General features: G+C 48.5%; 1 long non-coding RNA gene across 1 annotated transcript; it reads left to right on the top strand.

Moving 5' to 3' along the window:
* The first annotated feature begins 1342 nt into the window (after nt 1-1342).
* Nucleotides 1343-9016, top strand: LOC113914594. The gene is made up of 4 exons (XR_003517487.1): nt 1343-1476; nt 2165-2241; nt 4806-5245; nt 5638-9016. It is a non-coding gene; the product is annotated as an uncharacterized LOC113914594 (long non-coding RNA).
* The last annotated feature ends 2062 nt before the right edge of the window (nt 9017-11078 follow it).

Below are 11078 nucleotides of genomic sequence, written 5' to 3'. Positions count from 1 at the left end.
GGGCTGGGGCGGGGGAGGGAGAAACGGGGAAGTGTTAATTAAGGGGTACAAAGTTTAGATTATACGGGATTAGTAAGTCCTAGAGATCTACTGTATGGCATAGTGTCTACAGCTGGTAATACTCTATTGTATGCTTAAAAGACTTGCGAAGTGGGTAAATCTTGTGTTAAGTGTTTTCATCACACACACGCACAAAATGAGGGCAAAAGAAAGATTTTGGGAGGAGATGGATGTGTTTATGGCTTACATAGGTTGTGGTGATGTTCTCATGGGTGTATACTTATTTCCAAACTCAGCAAGTTGTATAGTTTAAATAGGTATGGCATTTTGTATGCCAATAATAGCTAAATAAAGTTGTCTTTAGAAAAGATTTATTTGTTTATTTTAGAAAGAGAGAGGGAGAGGGGCGTGGGGGAAGGGACAGAGAGAGAAAGAGAGAGAGAGAGGGAGGGAGAGAACCTCAAGCCGACTCCCTGCTGAGCACGGAGCCCCGCACAGCGTTTGTCTTACCACCCTGAGATCATGACCAGAGTGGAAATCAAGAGTCAGTTGCTTAACTGACTGAGCCCCTATTTGTTGGTTGGTTTGTTTGAAGAATGTTCTCTTTTTGTAGGATGCTGCATGTGCAGCTGGGTTAGGGGGTCAGATTGTTCTCTGGCAGAAGCCGAGTGTAACGTAGTGACGCGCAATCACGCTGCGGGGAGGAAGGAAGAGGTACTGATATCGTTTTGTCTCTAAGAAGGATCGGCGGCATCGTTCAGTGTTTATTAAGTTCTGATGTTGAGTGAGGCATTGTGCTAAGCATTCGATTTCCCTTATTCCATTAACTCTCCACCATAACCTTATGGGTTAGGTACTGTCACCCTTGTTCTCCAGGTAAGGACAGTGAGCCCAGAGGGATCGACTTGCCACCTCTCACCCAGCTAGCAGGTGGCAGAGCTGGGCTCCACGCCAGGCTGTCTGCCTCCAGCACCTGCACTTCTTTGTGGTGCCCGGAGCACCCACGCTCTTGAGTCCAAATCCTGTTGATGTTCATTTTCTTGTGGTCGGTTTCCATCAAAATTTGCACGGGAGGCCGCTGAGCTGCGGAAGAGCCCGAGTGTGGACCCAGAAAGCTGGCATGGAGAAAGACTCTAGCACGCACGGGCTTTGTGTGACTTGGGTCTGTTATATCATCTCTCTCTGCGTTTCCTTACCAGGCAATGGAGATAACATACCCACGTCACAAGGTTATTGTGAAGGTCAAATGAGATTTTGGCTGTGAGTCTGACTTGTAAACTCTAAAGTTTGGAAAGTCAGGGATTGTTATTCTTATTACATTGTTCCCTTGGCTCAGGTCAAATCCTGTCATTAGCAGCCCCAACTTAGATAGGAGTCTCAGCCAAGTTCAGTGGTGGCTGACTTCTTCTGAGCAATACCCAGGACGGCAGAAATGTAGCACCGCCCCGAGCTGGGGTCTGGAGTTGGCGGCACATGGTGAGTCCCCAAATCCTACCCACCCGGCCCCTCTTTCCCACCAGCAGCCTGGATCCTGGCCCTTTCGCCTTCACCCCTGCTCCCATCTGTGCTGCCTGGCTGTCTTTATCTTTTGCTTGCCCCCTGGCAGGAGCTGCATGGAAAATTTGTGGCAAAGACAGGATGTGTTCACCAAATGTCCACATGCTCTTGGTTGGGGTCAGGGAAATGTAGGCAGAAATGACATGTGTCTTTTCTAGGCAGAGGCAGTTAAGAGCTGGTGCTCCCCTTCCGTGTGTCCTGTCCCGTTGGAGGCCACCTATAAGGTAGAGGAAGGCCACTTGACCCTCGGCAGAGTGTGGCATGGACGAGAAATCGATCTTTGCTGTAATAAGCCCCTGAGATTTGGGGGTTAATTGGTGAAGCAATGTAGCCGAGCACTCCCTGCCACCAGTATATTTCCTGCCATCAGTCTACACAGAGGGGAGGAGGGAGGACCTTATTCCGGGCAAAGCAGCATGAATAAAGGTGTGTCATGCTCCAGGAGAAGGAGAACATTGGTGCGGATAGAGCCGAGGGTCCTTGCTCATAGGGCTCAATCACAGAGTGGTTAGGGTCACACCCTTTGAGTTCTGGCTCTGCCATTGACAGGCTGTGTGCTTTGGGCACATGACTACCAAGCCTTGGTTTTCTTAACTATAAATTGCAGGTGATCACAGTGCCCAGACCAGCCCGTGGGGCTGCTGTGAAGATCAAGTGGGTGCTGAGCTCGGCGCCTGAATTAGGGTAAGTGCTTGATAAAAATTTGCTATGTTCAATCTCAGCCATTGTTACTGCTAAGGGAGGACGGGGAGGCCGGTTTCCGGGCCAAGAGAAGTGCTTTCCATTCTTACAGTCATCTGGAGCCCAAGATGGTAAAATGTAGGAGATAAGGACATAGGGAGTCCTGAAGGTACCTAGAACGGATTCATCCACCCATCCAACAAACGAAACAAAATTCTTAAAAATAAGTGTCATTCTCTGAATGTGTGAGAGTCTATAACCAACAGGATGAGAGAGCCTGAAATGCTGGGGTTATTGGACAAACCCTTCCCAGGCCTACTGCCTCCTTCACAAGAGCTAGAAAAAAATAGCAAAGTCAGGACGGGAGCCAAGCCAGTGACGTCTTGGTAGGAAGGGCAGCAACAGGAAAACACGTCAAGGCTAAGTGCTTCTCCTTGGGGCCCGTTCTTCCCTGTGTGAGGAGCTCGGTGGGGAGGGGTTGTGGTCTCTTTATCCCCGGGCACCGTGGTCTGGGGGTCTCCGGCTTGCAGTCCACCAGGTCTGGGGAGCTGGGCGGTGGAGAGTCTCCAGCAACATTTCTGGCAGGCTCCAGGAAGCACAGGTGAACGGAGTCGGAAAGGCTGGTCAGAGGGAACGTGGTGGGTCTTGTCTACCCAGCGTCCATTTTCCGGTCTCCTGGTTACTGAGCCAGCTCTAAATCTGTCCGTTCAGCAGGGCTGACCCCATGTCCTGCTCCGGGGCCCGAACACTCACAATATCAATTCTTCCAGACTATTGTGATTGGTTCAGGGGTGGGTCTGTGACCAAACTGGCCCAGTGGGATTCAGTTAGTGAACTTTTATTTGAACCCTTGGGGGATAGAACCTCTCTTTTCACAGGACTCACAGTGAGGAGGTTATGGGCCTGGGCCTTCTGGAAGCCTCTAAGTCCTGGGAGAAAATCTGCCTAAGGCTAATATAGCAAAATATAGTACCGATAGAATAGAGGCTGCATCCTGTTGCCATTGTGTGCGAGCCCCTGGATCCAACCATGCCTGAAGGCCGCCTGAACGGTTCGGTTATTTGAGAGTCCTGCTTGTTACACTGGTTTTCCAAAAAGCATCTTTGTTTGTCTGAACACTATCGGATGGCGGGATCTTACCACCAGGAGGCATTTGCATTCTCAGTTCACAGTGGGTTTCTTACTCTGTACAAGCTTATGAGCTGGGCTCCTGGGATAGAAACATAAATAGGGCTGGAGCCTTAGCTCCAAAGACTCATAGTCGAGAGAGAGTGACCGATATAACTAGAACAGTTCAGCATAAGATATCCTGAGATAAAATAAAAACTATCATGGGAACTAAGAGGAGAAAGGAAGCCTGGATCTCAGCGGGAAAGGCGTGTTAAGTAAGGCTGTTGAAAGGAGGTAATATTATTCTTTTCAACAGGTATTTATGGGGCTCTATGCCATATACTCTGCTGGGCACTGGGGATGTAGGGACATGGTGCCTGACCTCAAGGTGCTGACAGTCTGGTGGGAGCAGGGCACCCGACTTCTCAGAATAACCTGTGGGTACTGGACAGGATCGTGGTGCTGTTAGAACAAATAACCAAGGAACCAGACTTGGCTTTGGGATGTAGGCGAAGTTTCTAGGAAGAGGAAGGAGGAACAGGAATTAAGCAGGACGAGTTGGGGGCGTTGGGGGAGGCATCCTCCACAGAAGGGAACAGCATCTGCGAAGGTTCCATGGTGGGAAGGAGCAAGACAATCAAACACACACAACAGATTCTTGGGCTATTTAACTGAGAGGTGAAGACCCATGATCCTTAACTCCAAGGGCTTTCTCACACCAGGTTGGGTTTTTTTTTTTTTTTTTTTAAGATTTTATTTATTTCACAGAGAGAGAGAGAGAGAGCACAAGCAGGGGGAGCGGCAGAGGGAGAAACAGGCTCCCTGCTGAGGAGGGAGCTCGATGCGATGCGGGGCTCCATCCCAAGACCCAGGGATCATGACCTGAGCCGAAGGCAGACGCTTAACCGCTTAACACCCAGGTGCCCCAATGCCGGGTGGTTTTTAAACCCAGCTGAGTATCACTTTTCTCATCTGTGAAATGGGATAACAACACCCACTTTGCAGGCTTGTTGGGGGGGTTCACTGAGGTGAAGTATTGAAGGGCCTGGCAGAGAGAAGGCAATCAGCAAACAGGGATGATTACCAAGGTCCTCCTCCCGCTCAGCTCCGACCCCAATCACCCCTGGTGGAGTGTGCTTCAGGCTGTCATTTGGTTCCCAGAGTTTTCACTTTCCTTCTGGGAACCCTACTCCCCATTTCCCTGCTCCCTGCAGCTCTGCCCCCAGAACCTGCCCCACGGGCTCCTCCGGGGGCCGAGACCCGGGTCGGGCAGCATGGAGCGAGACAGGGTGCATCACGGGCTGAATTGTGTCTCCCCCACTCCCAAATCCACGTTGGAATCCTAATAATGCCCTGGACCTCAGAATGTGAGGCGATAGGGTCTTGAAAGAGGTCACTAAGTTAAAAAGAGGTCACTGGGGTGGGCCCTAAGCCAATACGACTGTTCTTCCAAGCAGAGGACGTTTGGACACAGACACGCACAGAGGGAAGACATAGGGAAAGACCACCTGCAAACCAAGGACAGAGGCCTCAGAAGGAACCAAGCCTGCTGGTACCTCGACTTCCACCGACTTCTAGCCTTCCAAGCTGAGGAAATAAATGTCTGTTGTTTGAGTCCCCCAGTCCATGCTATTCGTCCTGGCCGCCCGAGCAGATGGAGACGGGGGCATAGTGAGAGGTACAGAAAGGCACCAGGCCCACAGGTCACGGCCACACACCTCTCGGCAGGCTCCTATATTCTCCACCTCTCGTCTCCCACCGGCAGCCCCTGAGGCTTCAAGAGCAGCCTGCCTTCTTCTCCCCTTGGACACAGGCGATGGGCGGGAGAGAGAAACAGGCCTTGGGAACAAAGGGGTTCTGCCCTCTTCCCACTTCCTTCACGTGTGCTGGGACGCGGGTGAGTGAAGTGGGACATCTCTCCACCTAGGCTGGGGTCAGACTTTCTGGGTTCTCATGTCCCGATCCACAGCTTCCTGGCTGTGTGACTTTGGGAAAGTTGCCAACCCTCTCTGTGCTTCACCCTTCGCATCACTGAAATGGGAATAATAAATGTACCTCCTCCACTGGGTTGCTGTGGAGACTAAATGAATGCTTAGGACAGTGCCTGGCACAGAATAAGGGCCAGAGAGCATTAGGATTACTTCCCTCTTAGAACGTTACTCTTAACATGCGAGGAATGTTCCTGGCTTCATGAGATTAGGCTAAGGCTGAAATAGGACGTGCCAAGATGTTTCAGGATGTTGGACATGAAAGAATCCACACATGTTAGCTGTTGAATTCTTCATGTAGGTCAAGTCCTGGTTCTGGCACCTGTTGGAGAAGTCCCGTCACCTCTGTGTCTCGGTTTGTCTCTCTGTGAAATGGCTCAGCTGACTCCTCATGTCCCTGCCTGCCTCCAACTCATCGTAAAATGCAAGTCAAGTAGCATTTGTGAAATCGCTTTGTAAGACTGAAGCCTCATATCAATGTAATAAGAGCCAGCAATGGGGTCTTTACCATTATTTGGCATTCTTCTCCGTGTTTCACATACATTTCTCATTTCATCTTTACAACAGCTCTGTGAGCTTGGCCCTGTAATTCCCCATTTTATAGATGGGAAAACTGAGGACAAGGAGATTAAGTAATTTGCCCAAGACTCCCAGTAAGCTGTGGGGCTGGGATTCGCCTCCATGGGTCGAACACGGGTGCTCACACCCTTCATCATGTTCTTTAGCTGCCTATCCGATACAGTAGCCCGAGGGCCCTCATATGTGGCCAATGTGACAGAGGAACTGAGTATGTAATCTAATTAAATTTTACCTAATTGAAATTAAAATCTAGATAGCTCCATGTGGCTTCTGGCTACCATATTAGACAGGCACAGCACCAGGCTACTGCCTCCTGATTGAGAGGCTCATGCGACATTTCAGATGGCATGCAGGTGAGTGAGGAGGGGATTCTCCAGACCCCCACAGCTACTAAGCCATGTTGCAATGCACTGCTCCTGGCCTTAAACCCAGGCTTCAAGCCAGCCCAGGCTCTTCCCTGCTGGGCCTGTAGAGAACAGGCTGCCCGCTCGTGAGGAAAGGGGATTTTTCTGCTGCAGACACCAGACCTCCCATTTCTCCGATGGGTCGTGGCAGGGGAGGTTGAGCACCCTTCCTTACTCCCCTTACCCCTCACCCTTTCAGGCCCTGAGTTCTGCTGAGCCAGCAAGAGCGAGAAAAGCCAGAGGGGAAGCAGAGCCCAAGCTGCTTCCCTTCCTCTCTGGGCTGGAAGCTGAGCTGGCCAGCATTCAAGGCTTAATTAGCTGAAATAACGGAATAATAATCTTTAAAATCATAGTGGTAAAGCTCAGGCCGCGCTATTTCTGATCATTCAGCCACGTGGCCATGAGCATCCCATTACCAGCTTGGCTGTGCCGAGTTGGCCAGGCTGAGCAGGATGACTCCAGTGTGCCCTGTTGGGGCTCTCCCCCTGTGATTTTCTGCGTGATGGGAGAGGCCAGGTTCAACGTCTTTGGGGGCCTGGCTTGGCATCTGTGGGACGGAGACGGTACCCACCGAGTGGGACAGTTGTGAGCAATCAGTGAGAGGCTTTGCAGACCAGAAGATACTCCCAAAGAACTACAGTTGGCCAGGTGGCACGGACGTCCCAGACAAAGGGACACTGGTACTTGCTGCTGAGTGACCTTGGGCATGGCACGTCATGTCTTGCAAGTCTGCTTCCTTCTCTGGAAAACGGAGAACACCCATCTCTGAGGGCTCTCCGGGAGTATTGAGGGAGCACGTGTGCAAGCAACGCTGGGCCCAAGTGCCCAGCACACAGCGGATGCTCCCCAGATGTCACTTTCCCCCTCTTTGGGGTTTCTCCCGTCTTTCTGCTGGATCTTTGGAGACCTTCCTAGTTTGCGATGAGAGGGAAGGACTTGGTCAGGAGGTTGGAAGGAGCTGATGTTCTAGAAATAGTTCTCTCCCCTAATACCTACCAACACTTTTCTGGGTGGTGTGGAGTTTCGGGGTGCCAGGGCCTTTGAGGTTTAGGAAGAGAGCAGAAGAGGCACTGAGCAAGCCCCTTTCGAAGACCTGTCGCGCGCGTTCTTCCCTAGAACCCAGGCGAGGGAAAGGCCTCCAAAGCCAACAAGTTATTTTCCATAGAACTATTAGGTTGGAGGATACCATTTTTCTAGGTCAAAAGTTGGCCGAATATAAGCAAGACATGTGAAATAAATAAGGCCACTTGACTCGACTTTAATAATGTGCTGCTTCTATGCATCTATTTAAGGACGTGAGAAAAAAAAAGTATAAATGCTTTAATAATGAGATTTAAATAGCCTGTCAAAGCACAAGAAAGAGAGAGGTCGTCAGGCAGGATCTAACTGATTGCCAAATAATTTATAAGAAAATGATGAGTTCAGGATTTGAGAAGAGGGAGAGGCTACTCCTGAGTAAATGGGGTGATGGGCAGATTAGCAGACGGTGATGGGGTTTCCGTTTGTGTCTGGAAGGAGGGTTAGCAGCTTCAATAGGGCAGAGAGAGGGGTCGGAATGATGAGAAACATCATGACCAAGGTCTGGGGACTCAATCCCCTGGGCAGGGAGACCATGTCTGGTAAACTTTTCTGCACCTAACACGGTCCCCGTGACAGAGTGGGTACCAATATACATTGGATAAAAGAATGAATGAATGAGCAGAGGGAAAATGTGTGGAGATGAGTGAGCAGATCAGTTGTTGGGGGGGCGGGTCAGCGGGAGATAAAGCTGTCAAGTTTGGTGGTGGGGAGTTCTGAACACAGACAAAGGAGTTTGGGTAGCACTCAGAGGAGACAAGAGTTCCCCACTGTGAATGCAACAAATACATATTATGTGTCAAGTTAGTTCTAGAGGTGAGGGAAAAGCCCTAGAGCATCTCCTAATTCGCTGCTTTTGAGTTGATGTGGTCCTGGAAAACAGAGGTCACTCTGACTAGTCCAAATAAGGTGGATGACATTGCAGTCACAAACAACTTTAGAATCCCAGTGGATTAAAGCAACGAAGCTTTGTCTCTTGCACATGCTGTAGTTCCGGCTTGGCTGGAGCATTACCCCATGGTATCTTCATCTCAGGATCTGGCTGATAGGGCGGACTGTATCTGGGACATTACTGCTTTAGTAACAGAGGAAAATAAACCCTGGTAAGCCATGTGCTGGGTCTCACAGCTTCTGCTTAGAAGTGACACATTTCCTGGCTGAAGCAAGTCAGATGGCCAAGCCAGATGTCAGTGGGGTGGGGAAGCCTAATTCCTCCTTCCCAGTAAATCAAATTGAACAATAAAAGGGCCATAGTTTCTTACTGAAATTCTGTGTAAGGTAAGAGTAAGCGGGCCAGGGAGATAGATAATAATAGTAGGGAGAGAGATGATCTGGGGATTCATTCTTGGGTTAATTTAAATCTGAATTTTGTAATTCCCCCTCCGAGTCTTAGCTGAATAGAAGCCACTTTTATGTGTGTAGCCATTCTTGGTCAGGTTCTGGATAGTTCTTTATAGGGTGGGACAGGTTACCTAATTTGTGGGACCCAGTGCCAGATGAAAACGTGGAACCCCTTGTTCAAAAATCATTAAGAATTTCCAGACACTAATCAGAGAAAGACATGTATCATATGACCTCACTGATATGAGGAATTCTTAATCTCAGGAAACAAACTGAGGGTTGCTGGAGAGGTGGGGGGTGGGAGGGATGGGGTGGCTGGGTGATAGACATTGGGGAGTGTATTTGCTACGGTGAGCGCTGTGAATTGTGTAAGACTGTTGAATCACAGATCTGTACTTCTGAAACAAATAATGCAACATATTTTAAGAAAAAAGAAAAAGAAGAAGATAGCAGGAGAGGAAGAATGAAGGGGAGTAAGTCAGAGGGGGAGACGAACCATGAGAGATGATGGACTCTGAAAAACAAACTCAGGGTTCTAGAGGGGAGGGGGTAGGGGGATGGGTTAGCCTGGTGATGGGTATTAAAGAGGGCACGTACTGAATGGAGCACTGGGTGTTATGAACAAACAATGAATCATGGAACCCTACATCAAAAACTAATGATGTAATATATGGTGATTAACATAACAATAAAAAAAAAGAATTTCCAGACACTGACAGCAAAGCAGAAAAGCACACATGGAGCATTTTTTTTGTAAAAAGATTTTATTTATTTATTTGACAGAGAGAGTGCGAACACAAGCAAGGGGAGTAGCAGGCTGGAGAGGGAGAAGCAGGCTCCCCGCTCGATGTGGGGCCCGATCCCAGGACCCTGGAATCATGACCCGAGCAGAAAGCAGATGCCCAACCGACTGAGGCACCCAGGCATTCCACATGGAGCATTTTTAAGTGCAGGCACTGTGCAGTTGTACAGGTTGCGCACTGGTGAAACTGGCTCTGCTTCACCTATAGGTAACCTCTCCACAGCAACTGCTCAGAGATACCATGTATCAAACCTCCATTCCCTTCAAACCTCTGACCTGCTCCGCTCTGTCTTCCTGTTCATCCATCAGATGAGAACAAGCATGTTCTCAAACCCAGGTCTTCAGACCTTTCAAAAGCAGCACTGATCCTAACCCCCCAGGGAGGCAGGCCTGCTGTTCTGCTGCTGGAAGTGAGTCCTTCCACCTCTGCCTTGCTCGCTCTCTTGCCTAGATCGTCCTTTTTTCCTTTCTGCCATCATCTGGTTCACTCCTTCTTTCAACCCGATCCATTCTGTTGACTTTTGTTTTTTTAAATAACAGCTCTATTGAGATGTACTTCACATGCCATACATATAATTCACCTATGTAAGTGTAACTGTGCAATGGTTCTTAATGTATTCAGTTATGCAGTCATCACTACAATCAATTTTAGAACATATTTATAACTCTGCACCCCCCCATTAGCAATTATTCCCCTTCTCACCTCCTCTTCCCACCCAGTGCCAGGCAGCCACTAATACACTTCCTGTCTCTGTAGACTTTTTTCATTTAGCATAATGCTTTCGAGAATCATCCAGATTGTAGCATATATCAGTACTTCATTTCTTTTTTTTTTACTGCCAAATAATATACCGTGTGTGGCTATACTACCTTTTACCTGCTTTTATTTATTTGTCAGAGAAAGAGAGAGCACAAGCAGGGGGAGTGGCAGGCAGAGGGAGAAGCAGGCTCCCAGCTGAACAAGGAGTCCGATGGGGAACTTGATCCCAGGACCTTGGGATCATGACCAGAGCCAAAGGCAAACGCTTAACCGACTGAGTCACCCAGGCATCCCTCTTGTCTGTGTTTCTTATTACAGCCCTCCTTGTGGGTGTGAAATGGTATCTCACTGTGATTTTGCTTTGCATTTCCCTGATGGCTAATGATGTTAATCATCTTTTCACATGCTTATTGGCCATTTGTATATCTTCTTTGGAAAAATGTCCGCTAAGATCCTTTGCCAATTTTTAATTGGGTTATTTGTCTTTTTATTATTGAGTTAAAATAATTCTTTATATATTGTAGACACAAGTCCCTTATCAGATATATGTTTACAAACATTTTATCCTGTTCTGTGGGTTGTCTTCTTACTCTCTTGATGGTCTTCTTTGGAGCACAGTTTTCAATTTTAATGAAGTTCAATGTATCTATTTTTTGTTGTTGCTGCTTGTGCTTTTTGGTGTCATATTTAAGAACCTGTTGCTTAATCCAAGGTCATGAAGACTTATGCCTATGTTTTCTTTGAAAGTTTCATAGTTTTAGTTCTTACATTTAGGTCTT

This window comes from Zalophus californianus, chromosome 11, assembly GCF_009762305.2.
Source record: "Zalophus californianus isolate mZalCal1 chromosome 11, mZalCal1.pri.v2, whole genome shotgun sequence".
Classification (NCBI taxonomy): Eukaryota; Metazoa; Chordata; class Mammalia; order Carnivora; family Otariidae; genus Zalophus; species Zalophus californianus.
This window is presented reverse-complemented; position numbering and strand designations above follow the sequence as displayed.